This window comes from Podarcis tiliguerta, assembly GCF_965153285.1.
Source record: "Podarcis tiliguerta genome assembly, chromosome: 6".
NCBI lineage: Eukaryota > Metazoa > Chordata > Lepidosauria > Squamata > Lacertidae > Podarcis > Podarcis tiliguerta.
In genome coordinates this window covers 37,065,095-37,078,349 of record NC_139539.1, presented here as the reverse complement: position 1 = coordinate 37,078,349, position 13,255 = coordinate 37,065,095, and the positions used below count along the sequence as shown (strand labels likewise).

The window sequence follows — 13,255 nt, the reverse complement described above, 5'->3', positions numbered from 1 at the left end:
GAAGAAGAAGAAGAAGAAGAAGAAGAAGAAGAAGAAGAGTTTGGATTTGATATCCCACCTTTCACTCCCCTTCAGGAGTCTCAAAGCGGCTAACAATCTCCTTTCCCTTCCTCCCCCACAACAAACACTCTGTGAGGTGAGTGGGGCTGAGAGACTTCAGAGAAGTGTGACTGGCCCAAGGTCACCCAGCAGCTGCATATGGAGGAGCGGGGACGCGAACCCGGTTCCCCAGATTACAAGACTACCGCTCTTAACCACTACACCACATTGGCACAAGGACAAACTTGATGGAATATTGGGGTGCTGGATTGATGTTGATTAGAAAAGAACTCTGGGTGCATATATACCCCTCTCATTCCCCTTCACTTCTGTATCTGAAATTGGAAAGACACACATTATAAGCCCATTCCTTCTCAGAAGGAAACTGCCTTTTCAAAAGGATGCTCTGAAACTTCCTGTCGCTCAAGGAAGCGTAGAGCACAAAACAATCATTTAATTTTCCCTCTTTCCATCTCAAACAATTACTCAATTGCAGGCAATGAGATTTTGCAACAGCTTGTGGCACAGTGCTGCAGGAACCAGAGTTTTAAAAAGAGGCTGGTTCCACCCACCCCCATGGGCATTTGCATTATATTGGACCATTTTCATAGGAGAGAGCTTGACCTGAATTATGTACTTAAATGTATTTAAACCTGCAATTGAGGATGATGGATATTTTGGTTCACTTTATAGCCGGCTTCAGAAATAAAGTTCTTTCACTCGGGGGCAGAAGGAAACTCGCAAGGATTTAATTTTAAAGTAAGTTATTTGGAAGGGGAGATCATCTATTATTGAAGGTGAAGTGCCAGGAGGAAAGATGGGGACAGAGATTTTAGTTCTTTGCAAATCCTGCAATTTCATTACTTTCCTCATTGAATATTTATGTCGCAATGCAACATTAGCACTAGCATCTCTGGGCCTCCCAATTATTATTGCTAGATAACTTACAGGCCGATTGACAAACTAGTGAAGCCAGGGTGTTTGGGAATTGAGCCAGTTTAATCTTACAGGAATTTCCATTGATTGAACTAGTTTGTAGATCTCAGTCTTGGCTACTTTTGCTAGCAAGCGAATCATGAAATGATAGAGGCAGGGTTGCACTTTTAACATGATGTATTATTATGTAGTAGTGGAATGATTACTTGCCTTCCCCTCACTCCATTCCAGTTATTCTTTAGGTTTTCGGGAATAAATTCTACAATTAATTATGGAATTGGAGTCTGCACAGTTTGCAGTTGCTTCAGCTCAAATGGCTTATGACAGGGGGCATCTGGAAGTTTGAGAACATCCTAAAGGCATCATCACAAGGCAGCTACCAGTGGCGTACCAAACCACAAAATGGCAGGATGGTAAAAGCTACCTCCAGTAAATAAAAATGGAGCCTCCTAAATTTGCATGACTCCCATTATATGTAGCAAAATGTGAAATTGATAAACTCTCAGCCAATGCATCTCCTTTTGACTTCTACTACTAGGAAGCAGCAACAACAATAGTGAAGGAGGTAAAAGGTGGTCAGGTGACAGCTTTGCCATAGTGGATGTCAGGAGCGCTAGTTAAGAGCAGACTGACATGATGGATAACAATGTAGGGAAAAATGACACGTAAGCATTAATGAGTCTGAGGAACTCACCCAAAGAAAATACACTATACAGGAACAATTGGCTGGGGGTGGTAGTATGGTGTTAATTTTAGTAGTGCTGTAGCTTTTCTTCCTGAGCTTAAAAGAAGGGGATAGAGACAATAGAGTGGCTTTTAAATTGTTGGCAGGAAGGATTGAGTTGGTTTATGAGATCGTGAAGGAACCTTGACAATAAGATTTCAGAATTCTTGCTTCCCACATACACAATTTTCACACAAGAATTCCATGGTAATAGAGCTTTGAATTTAACCGCTGAGAACTTGTGTAGTGTTTTGATGAAGGTGGGCTACTATTCATGACTTACCATGGCAACTGTGCATATTTCATGGTCTTTACAGATTCCAAAATAGTTGAAAGCAAACTCCCCATGTTGCTCCAGCATCCAATCCAAGGTATGGTTAAATTAGAGGGGGAAATCAGAGGGAGAGGAATTTGGAAGTCCCAACCTTCACTGCATTACTGGTCAAACCAGGTAGGATGCCAAAAAGTCTTGCCACACCCTGGTAAAAAGGAGATGTGGTTTGGGGTTTGAAATAGTAACAAAGTTTTATTAAATACAGTTAAAGGATCTGCACGCAGGTGGCAACTGCTAGGTGAGCTAAACAAAATAGTGTGAGATCCCATAAATCTGAGGCACTGGAACTCTGCTTATGTCTCAAATTTTGCAACAAACTGCCTTGGCTTAGGGCCTCAGAATAGCTACTTATAGCCCTTTCTTGCTGGCATATCAATTGCGCTGAGGAAATTCTGCCTATCCGCATGCCACCAGCTGTGCCAAGAGAGTAGAAGAAGTCAGAGGTGGCTTTGGGGAAGCATAATCAGTTCGCCGCAATGAACAGCAATGAACAAGGGAAGGAGAGGTGAGCCCCCAAACTTTTAAAGCCCAAAGTCCACCACTGAATAAGTACAATGTGGAACGTGGTCACAGTGTAATCGTGGGCATTTTGTTGCATCATTTTAAGCATTTGAATTATTAAATGTAAAAAAGTAAAGGTACCCCAGCCCGTACGGGCCAGTCGTGTCCGACTCTAGGGTTGTGCGCCCATCTCACTTAAGAGGCCGGGGGCCAGCGCTGTCCGCAGACACTTCCGGGTCATGTGGCCAGCGTGACGAAGCTGCTTTGGCGAGCTGGCACCAGCGCAGCACACGGAAACGCCGTTTACCTTCCCGCTATAAAGCAGTACCTATTTATCTACTTGCACTTAGGGGTGCTTTCGAACTGCTAGGTGGGCAGGAGCTGGGACCGAAAGACGGGAGCTCACCCCGCCGCGGGGATTCGAACCACCGACCATGCTATCGGCAAGCCTTAGGCACTGAGGTTTTACCCACAGCGCCACCCGCGTCCCAATTATTAAATTATTAAATGTAGCAGTGGATAAAAAACATATGAAGCCTCATAAACACAATTGGTATTTATTTTCCCACATGGCAACACCAACTGCATTATGCTTTTTCACACGTACCCATTTTGAGTTGTGGCAAGTGTACTATTGATCTTTCGTTGTCTCCTAAACCTGGTTTTCATTTTAAAAACAATACAGCTTTGGTTCTTAATAGGTTTTCTACGTATTATGGATACAGCCTGTGAAATATTAGCAATTTGTGCATGTTATGAATGGATGACAGCTCTAGATAAAGGTCTGCTAGTCTGTGGTTTATTAGGGCAAGCAGTCTATCAGGGTCACACCAATCTCGGTCTGCCTTCAGCCAGCCCTTACCTGCCTGCATCCTTACTTACAACAATAGGGGGTATCTCTGCCTGCCATTGGCTTTGGTTCCCACTACTATTTGTCTTATTGTCTTCTTCCCTAGCAGTCTCCATGGGCACCAGCCACCACAGCTACTAGTTATCCAGGGAAAATGCTAGGGGTATGACCAAATTATTTCCAAAAGGTGTCTACATGTTGGATGGGATTTCTGTTCACATTTATCAATTGATTGCATAAGAGATAGCATGGATTACATTTGACATGCTATAACTGTTGCATTTTTATTGTTATAAACTAGCAGTATACCGAATGAAACATCAAGTTTATCAGGACAAAACTTAGTAATGGAACCCTTTATTAGAGATAGGACCAGGGCAGGCTTTACTATTAGACAGAGAAAGGTAGCCACCTGCTGGGGAACAGAAAGAGATTGCAAGGAATTAGCGGACATAGCTGTGCATGCCATGCAACCTGTCCTGCTCCCCCTAAACTAGCCTGTTGCACCTTGAAAAACACTATCCTGTCACTAGATTCAGCTTCCAGTCTGGTTGGCTTCTGTATGTAGAATGGGGAGGAGACGCCATCTTGTTATTTGCCTCAGGCAGCAAAATGTATTGGGCTGGCCTTGGACAGCTCCAAGAGTGAGATGGCATCTGTACTTTATGACATGTTCCAGATCTTGTAATATGAAAAATAATTGATGCAGACAAAGTGGGAGGGGGGACCATTTGTAGTTTGTAAGTGCTTTTACTGAGAGCCTTACATTTATTTAAATTCTACTAACGCCTACAATTGATTCTGTGGTGAATAACTGTGTGACAGAAACCCCAAGACTATAATCCCACAAAAGCCAACTTCTACTAACTGTTATGCATAATTATGTTAAACTGCTCATTTTTGTTTAATTACAGCCCATCATACTTCTCAAAATTTAGTCAGACTTTAACTATATCCTTAGGAACAAAATAGTTCTTTGATTACAAATAAATTAGACACTTTTATTAATTAAACAGAGCACATTTATAGTAACTGCAGACAATCTAGGAGAAAAGAGGTTTAAGCCTCCCTCAAAATTCATTTCTCTCATTTGGTTCTCTCATTCAGATAGGCACGCTGCATGAGTTTACAAGTTGTTATTTTTGAATGTATTAACACTCTCAGCAATATTCTTCTTGGAAAGATTTGGGAGGCAAAGATTAAAGCACAGATCTCTGGCAAATTGCTTATTGAAATTAGCTGTCTTTTGCGAGGAAAAACTGCTCAGATTCAAGCTAACATTCAGTCCTCCAGCAATACATTCTGACTTTCATATGAGAAAGTGCTTGCCTGCCTGCCGCTTAATTTTTATAACCTCGAAGGGAGCGCATTTGCTTGGAGATTGCATGACAAGCAGAAACTGAAATTTAGGAGCTTTACAACATTTTTACTGGCTGATTTGATTTTTATCACAGCAACAATTTTTTTTTTTTGTCCTTACAATCATACTTTGTTCTGCCTTTCTATTTCACTGGGACAAATCCAACTGAATTAGCCATTTTATATTGTAGCTGTCAAAAAGAGAAGTGTACTTTGTACCCTAGTGAAGGAAATTTTACTGTGCCATCAGTGCTATTATGAAAGAAAGTCAGAACAATCATTCTCACCCCCTGATGATTCATAGGCCTTAAATCCAAAATGGATTGTTCAGATCATTCAGGTTCAGTCTCTTGCATATCACAGGGTAACTCGCTGTCAGTCGAACGCCATAGAGGGCCTGGATTTTTACAACTTGAATAACTCAATCTAAGATCAATAGATTTGTGTAACTCATTTAGATCATATGTGTAATTTGCACAGTTTGCACAGATCTACACTATTTAACAGCCATGACTTCCCTTCAGAGTATCCTAGGAAAGGCTGCTGGGAATTGTAGCTGTAAACTATAGTTCTGAGGGAAGTTGTAACTGTTAACATGGTGTAAACGTGCTTTAAATTATAGTGTGGATTTGATTATGGTAAAAAGAGTGACAGAAGGATGGAGGGAGATATCTGATTGATTAACAATTGATAGTTCTGGGTTTTTGGATTTCAAATGTTCTCTGAAACAGTAATATTAATAGGTGCAAAATATTACACTGAACTTAAATGGAGATGTTCTGAAGCCTCTATGTCCAAATCAGGCTTTACCAACTTAGAAGCTTTCATCTACAACTCCCATCAGACTCCCAGTCGTTCTGATTAGGGCTGAAGAGAGTTGTAACCCCAAACACCTAGCAGGCAGCAGTTTGGAGAAGACTGGTGTAAATGGTTAGTTCAAAATGTGGAGTGGATGGTGAGCTCAAATTTGAAAGTCACAGAAATGTTGAACAAATAATTTGAGAGCAAATGGAGGATGGAAGTTATTTGAAAACGTTGAGGAGGGAGCCCTGAACTTATTAATTTATAAAATAATTATTCAGCACCACAACCTCAAAAATGCAATCCTGTTTTTATATTGATAGAAGAAGAAGAAGAAGAAGAAGAAGAAGAAGAAGAAGAAAGATAACTATTTGCTGCAGCTATATATACAACTACACATACAGTTCAACAGGGAATAATAACTATATTAAGTAGGAGGAAATATGCAACTTGCAGTGAACTGAAATAACTAGAAGTTTTAAACAACTATAGTGTAGGCAAGAGGTTCTGCTATGTGTTTTGCGCATGGATGTGTGCATATGACAGAGAGCAAGAAAGAAGGATTTAAACATGTTGCAAGAGGTTCAAGAAAGAATTTGAAATTTATAATTCCTTGAGTTCAGGTTTACGAATATTTCATTTTATCAATGGGATCACAGGGTGGGATAGTGTATATCTGACTACAGATCTGGCCTTTCCTAACATCTTCCTTCAAAAAGCTCCCAATATATTTTGCCCTTAGGAACTTTAAATCATTACTGACTGCATTAAGTTCTGCAAGGCTGGAATGTTTCGGAGCACCCTGCGGATTTTTAAACCAATCAGCTCATGCTTAATAGATAGCCCGATGTAGAATGATGTGTAGGTAACAGTACCATAGTGTAAAAAGGATTTTTTAAAAAAGAAGGTAAAGGACCCCTGGACGGTTAAGTCCAGTCAAGGCGGCAATGGAGTTGTGGCACTCATCTCGCTTTCAGGCCAAGGGAGCTGGCATTTGTCCACAGACAGCTTTCTGGGTCATGTGGCCAACATGACTAAACCGCTTCTGGCACAACGGGACACCGTCATGGAAACCTTCCCACTGTAGCAGTACCTATTTATCTACTTTCACTGGTGTGCTTTCGAACTGCTAGGTTGGCAGGAGCTGGGACATAGTGTAATATAGTGGCAACAAGAGTAAATACTGGGAAGATGTGTTGTGGGTAGTGGTTAATGAGCTGGGGTTGTGGGCAGAATCAGATTATATTTGACTCCCCTCCTGATCTGTTTGAGCACATCTGCTCCTCCTACCAACCCAAACACCAGCCCTGCCTCGATTGGCCTCAGCTGTCAATGGGCAAATGGGATGCCTGAATACTGCCTCCACATGTATCCTGTCCAATGTACATAGACAAAATGTCCATAGTAAATCCCCCCAGGAAAAAGAAAGTGGCAATTGCATGACTGTTGCCTGTACACATTGTATTTCATGTGTGTAGGCCATAATTGGACGTGTCTTCACTATGTGAATGACCAAGGCTGGAAGAGGCAGGGCCAGTGTTCTGGATGGGCAGTGAAGGTTGGCCGGCCTGGTCTTCTCCATGCAGTGGTCTTGGTAAGGAGGAAAGTACTATCCTACCTGCCCGAGGAATAGTACTTAATGGGATAAATGGTTGCTGTTATCATGTACCTTACACTCTGAAACATTTTGCAGGATCTGAAAGAAGGCTGAAAGTTCAACTGATTCAACTTCTTTTTTAATCTAACTATGATGACAACTTTAATACCAGCATTTTAGATTCTTCTTCCTGGAACCAAGCAGAAATAACCACACCAAACTCAGGGAATGTCCAACCATATTCTTAAACACTAGCCAGCTACTGTGCTTACCAAAGTGTTGTTAAGTGGTATCTGAAGTCTAATTCTCCCCTGGTTCTCAGTCACAAGCTGGTGGAGTGGGGAGGTCTGTTGAAACCTATGCCTGTTCCCAGACTACAAATGTGCAATTAGTTTCACAATACGGTCCGGTTACAATGCCCTATCATGAAAAGAAAGCCTGGCAGTATCTCCCTTGCAATATTTGATTTGCCTTGGGTGGTGTTAATTTAACCCTTCAGAGCAAACTGTCAAGTAGGGTTATTTTTCTCCAAAATCTGATCTCTAAGAAAGAACTGGCTTAGAATTTATTTATTTATTTGCTTCCTTTCTTTCCTTCTACTATGTCTCTGGGCTTTCTTTAAATTCCCCTCTGCTATTTGCTGTGTCTGGGCAAGCCCTTCATGTCTGGTATGCACCTTAAGACAGAATTATCAGGGGAAGTGATCATTAGATAGCAGGTGGTAAAGTCTCTCTCTCTCTCTCTCTCTCTTTTTTTTGGTCCTCTTTCCACTGGTATTCACCCCCACTCCTACCTGCCACAGGCAGAGCCTGTGCAAAGGCAGGCACCGACACCACCATACAAGAAAACATCTGATGATGCATGCAGCTGGAATACAAACATCCTCACCCATCGGTTGTTGTTTTCATTTCATATTAAGACAAGCAAGATCTTCAGGGACCATGACTATGACCATACTTCTGCTGAGGGACTTCTGCTAGTATATCTCTGGCTCAGCCAGGGAGTGGGATAGCATAGCTCAGCCAGGAAAGTCCAAATCTACCAAATCTAAACTCTTATGTCTAGCTGGATCTTGGATTTGAATTGTGCTATAACAGTAACACATTGAATTTAGCTCAGCGATGGACTGGAATAATAAGCAACGGGATATACGTAGGACTGTATCTCAAGACGGTTTGGAAACTCCAGCTGGTGCAGAATTTAGAGGCCAGGTTGCTCACTGGAACAAGGCGGTTTGAGCATATTACTCTGATCCTGGCCCAACTGCACTGGCTACTGCGTAGTTTCCCAATTCAAGGTGCTGGTTTTGACCTATAAAGCCTTAAACACCACAATACATCAAGGACTGCCTTTCTCTATATTAATGAACCTGTCTTAGGCCCTTCTTCAGGTACCTCCCCCATGAGGGGTCCATAGAGTGGCGACACAGGAATGGGGACTTTCTGCTGTGGCTCCATTGGTGAAATGCTCTCCCCAAGGAGGTTTGCATGACACCTTTGTTACATATCTTTAGATGCCAGGCGAAAACGTTTCTCTTCAACCAGGTGTTTGACTGATTAACCTTCTATGGCTTTTAAATGTGTCTGTGGGAGGGGGAGTTACTGGTTTGTTTTACTTTTGCTTTGTTATGTATTTTGTTTCTTCATGTTATATTTTTATGTTGTAAAGCACTCTGTAATCTTCGGATGAAGGGTGGTATACAAATTTAATGAATAAAAATATAATACCTTGCCCTCATACTTCCATATGTTTCAAAGAACGCTGGAGATATGAAAGTTGGCCTACGTTGTGTGTTTGTGACAGTGGGGGATATAGCCCCTCAAGATCTTCTTAGCCCCAGCTAAATTCTGTCCATTAATGTTTTTCTTGACACAAAAACAGGAGAAAAGAACTCCCCATAGAATTCTGCATGTTCAAAAGGGTCTAGTGTTTAATTAGAAGCAAGGTCTCTCCCTTCAATGCTCCTTTGGGATTCCAGAGGTAGAGTCAAAAACTGAATCTTCGTCTGAGAATGTTCAAGCAATTCCTGAACCAAAGCCTTGAAGAGCAAAGGAGCAGCTTTCATCAGACAAAGCCCAAAGATGTCAAAGATTTCCTATAGAGGGATCCAGCGGCTGCTTGTTAGGAAGGTCAGATGAATGTTAGCAGAAATGGTGCAGTTAAGATATTTCAACGCCTAATGCCCATGTGGGTGTTCCAATTTGAATTTTGTAATTCATATTTTTGTTTGGGATTACAATTTACAAAACAGAAAACTCAAGACAATCAGCTGGAATATTTTTACAAGAGCTATTCAAATAGGTTAACAAGATAAGACCAACCGCAGAGTTAAGCTGAGTAATTATCTATATGCTTCAGCTTGCATTCTAGGGAGGAAAATGAACCAACCCAGGTTTTGTCCTTTACCTTTTATTCAGTCTAAACAAAGGGCTTATCCACACTTACTTCCCCCTCCACATTGTGCTTTCCAGGTACTGTCCACACTTAATAGCTCTGTGTCTGAATGCGCCCCCTTTTTTTTGTTCTAGAGCTTTCCCTTTCTGTGGAAAACACAACTTTGCATTTGCTCCAATTCAGCTTTAGAGAGTGGGTTTTCTCAGGGAAAGCTTTGAAGCAAAACTAAAAGTGGGGAAGTTCTCAGACATGGAGCATTAAAATGCAAACTTGTGCCTGGAAAGAGTGGGACAAATGGTAAGTGTGGGTGAGACCAAAGATGTGTTATTTTTAAGTGGAACAATTAAATCCCTTCTGTTTCATTATCTATATATGAGTCAGAAAGAAAGGACATAGGGAAAAAGAAGGAACAAGCAGAAACTGGCAATGAATGAAGTGGCCAGCCAAGTGTTAGGGAAGGAAGAAAAAGAAGAAGAAGTGGGGGGTGGGAGAGAGAGGAAGATGGATTGAAGAAATAGTCCAACTCTTCAAGTGGTTGCTACACCTTCTGACCCCTTAACTTCTCTCACCCTTCATATATCCTAGTGCCTATTAGAATGCTCTCTTGTAGCCAGTACTGAAAGGCACAGGAGCCAAGTTGCATATTACAGTTGTCACCCTAGCAACAGTATCTCACACCTGAGTTTGACAGCAGTGTTGTATTACTGGCCTTTAACAAATGGATAATGAGGGGCACCATGGAAAACTTGAAGCCTCCCAAGCGTTTGTAGCAGTTTAGGTCAGCATGTGAGGCAGGGGTTGCAGAGGAGAGGAGAGGATTCAAGGAGACAGTGTGCGATTTCCCAGGATTGACTTAATTTCCTGATTGGTACATTTCAACTCATTTGTAGGCTTCTCCTGAAAAGTGCTAGTGAAAGGGCCAGACATCTAAGTACATGCAGTAATGAGTTCATGGAAAAAAGATAATGTATGCTGGAGTGTGGAGCTCAGGTTACCCCTCTTGTCACAACTCTCTTCATTATGAAAAATCCATCATTCTGGCTCCATTGAATAGGTAAACTAGCAAAGGATTCCAAGACTCCCCAGCACGGAGGCAGATTTTATCTTGCCTGAGGCCAGACTAGCTTAACTTTGGAATGCACGTTAAATCCAATAAGTGCAGGAGTTAGTTTAGTAAGTAATTTAAGAAGACAGTACACTCCCTCCTTCCTCCTCACTACCTGTCAAAGTCTTGTAGAGGAGAATAAAAGAGCTGTTGAGGCCTCAAACTCTCTCCCCCACCACCATAAAAATGCAAGATATAAAGTAAGATGAACACAAAAAGAAATGTCTGGGGTTTGATTTGTGGCTTCAGTACACATTCTATCATGCTGCCTAAGCTTGGTTTTGATTTGGATACTGAATAACCATGCTTAATAGTCACAAGAAATGTTCAATTTTGATTATTTGGGCCTTGAGCTTAAATCCAAGGGTGCTTTTCTAGAAGCAGGTAATCTCTTCAGCTCAGGCCTTTTCTGACTTAGCAGAAGAGTGCTGTGTGAGAAAAATGATCCAAATCTAGAGATGGTCTTCCATTCGTACAAGATTATTTGCAATTGTGTCTCCTAAACTTCTATATTTTGTGAATAGCAAACCCTACGGACCAGAATACATATAGTTACCTATTTTAATATAAACCCATGTAGCAATGTGCATGCAGTTCTCATTGAAATGGAAACCATACACAGCAGTTGCTTTAAAGCATAGATACTTTGAATCTTCAAGAACACAGGATGCTTGCATTCCAATGGGGACGGCATGTGCTCTAGCCCTTAGGTGCTTCTTTCCCAGTGTATGATGGTCAGATGCAATGGAGGAACCAAGCTCCCACACCTGCTACTGGATTACTCCTTAACTTTATATAGATAGATACAATATTTCTTATAGGGCAATAACTATATCAGTAAAGGTCTTGTTTCTTTTTTAAAGGGAAAACTTACGTGACTTTTTCTTTTCTTTTCTTTTGAGGAGAGAATTCCAGACAACTGTAACTGCTCCACTGTGGAAGGCAAAAAAAGTAAAAGTGCCAATGTCCCCTCTCTGAACATACTATTAAAGGCATGGAGATGCTATATCCTTTACTTAGTAAGGTTTACTGAATGCTTTGTTCACTATTATCCATTTTAAGTCTGTGGGCCTATAGGAGAAATCAGCCAATACTAACCTCATTCCATTGCATTTTCTCCCTCTTTTAAGAAGAAATGTTCTCACTTTCTTTCTAGCTTTTCCTGCCTGTCTATAGCCTTAAGCAAGTTTCTCCAGATAAACCAGCCTATAATAGCATAGGAGGTTTTAACAGTCAATCCAATATATTAACTGCAGCATAAAGGGTGTTACTATTCAGCCCCAGGACTAACTGTCTCTCTGGGGTTCTTTTAAATACTCCCCCCCTAAAACAACACTGTAAATGCCCATAAAAACCCACAAACCTTACTCAGAAATATGATGAAGAGGTAAAAGGGAAGTTATATTGCTTCTTTTAATTAGTTTGCTGCTTTTCCTCTACTCACACTGGGTATCAGTATCAGAGATAACAACCTGATCCTGTCAATAGTAACATCACACACAATGCATTCAATTAATATTTGTCCCATCCAATATGCTACTGTCCATTATTTTCACATACACCCCTTACCTTCTTTTGTCATCAATGTCATCTTCTCTTTCTTTGGCAAGTGGCAAAACTCTAAACAGTTCGGGTTGTATCTAAAGTAGTGCTACATGAACACTCTTTTCAGTGCACTCCCAAATCTGTTCTAGGGCTTCCCCCAAAATTAGCTGAATACCACTCTTTGCATCAGCCTTCCTTGATCCAAAGTTAAGATGCATGTGGAGGAGCGGGCACGCAAACCCAGTTCACCAGATTAGGAGTCTACTGCTCTTAACCACTACACCACACTAGCAACAATTGGAAGGCACCAGATTAGGGAAGGCCACTTTACATGTTCTGGCTCAGCTCACCCACAAGCTCACTAGGTAGCCTTAGGCCAGATTTAGTCAACTTTTTCAGACCCAGGACTCACTTTTAACCCAAACATGCACTTGGGGACCCATTTCTTAATCAGGTTAATCAATCTACTGTACTTTATTGGCATAGAAAAAGTGCATCATATACATGGATCAGAGCACAACACAGTTAACGAAACATAGTAGGAGATACTTTAGGATAAAATCTTTCTTAATCTTCTGCCATGTATTTGCATGGTGTTAGTGGTCCTGTTGAGACCCACCTTGGATCAGGCCTCAACTCACTAGTGCATGCCAACCCATCAGCTGAAGATCAGCACCTTAGGCAAACCACTGCTCATCAGTCACTGGGCTCTTCTCGGTTAACATGGTGATAATAATTCTGGCGTATTTTACTGAATTGTGGTAAGGATGAATTGCCACAGAGATGGATGACCGCAACTATTTTCAGGCTCTCTCACTTTCACAGGTGTTCATTCAGAGGTCCATCCCAACTTTTTTCCAAATGTGTCTGCACAAATCCAAACAAAAAAATAATCTGAATGTTACTCAAAATATTTCTAGACATATTTTCTCTGAAAACAGTAGAGCAGAGTGTTTTTATTATTATTAAAAAGAGGGAGGGCAGCGGTTTTTAATTTTTGTCAGAGCAGCCTCTGGCTAGAAAAGAGGCTCAAGTCAAGAGCAATGAAGCACTCAGATGAATATACAAAG

At 41.2% G+C, this 13,255-nt stretch overlaps 1 long non-coding RNA gene across 1 annotated transcript; it reads left to right on the top strand.

Annotated features, from left to right (window-relative positions):
- Positions 1-697: 697 nt before the first annotated feature.
- LOC310679428 lies at positions 698-11,655 on the top strand. The gene is made up of 2 exons (XR_014512251.1): positions 698-802; positions 11,546-11,655. It is a non-coding gene; the product is annotated as an uncharacterized lncRNA (long non-coding RNA).
- Positions 11,656-13,255: the final 1,600 nt, after the last annotated feature.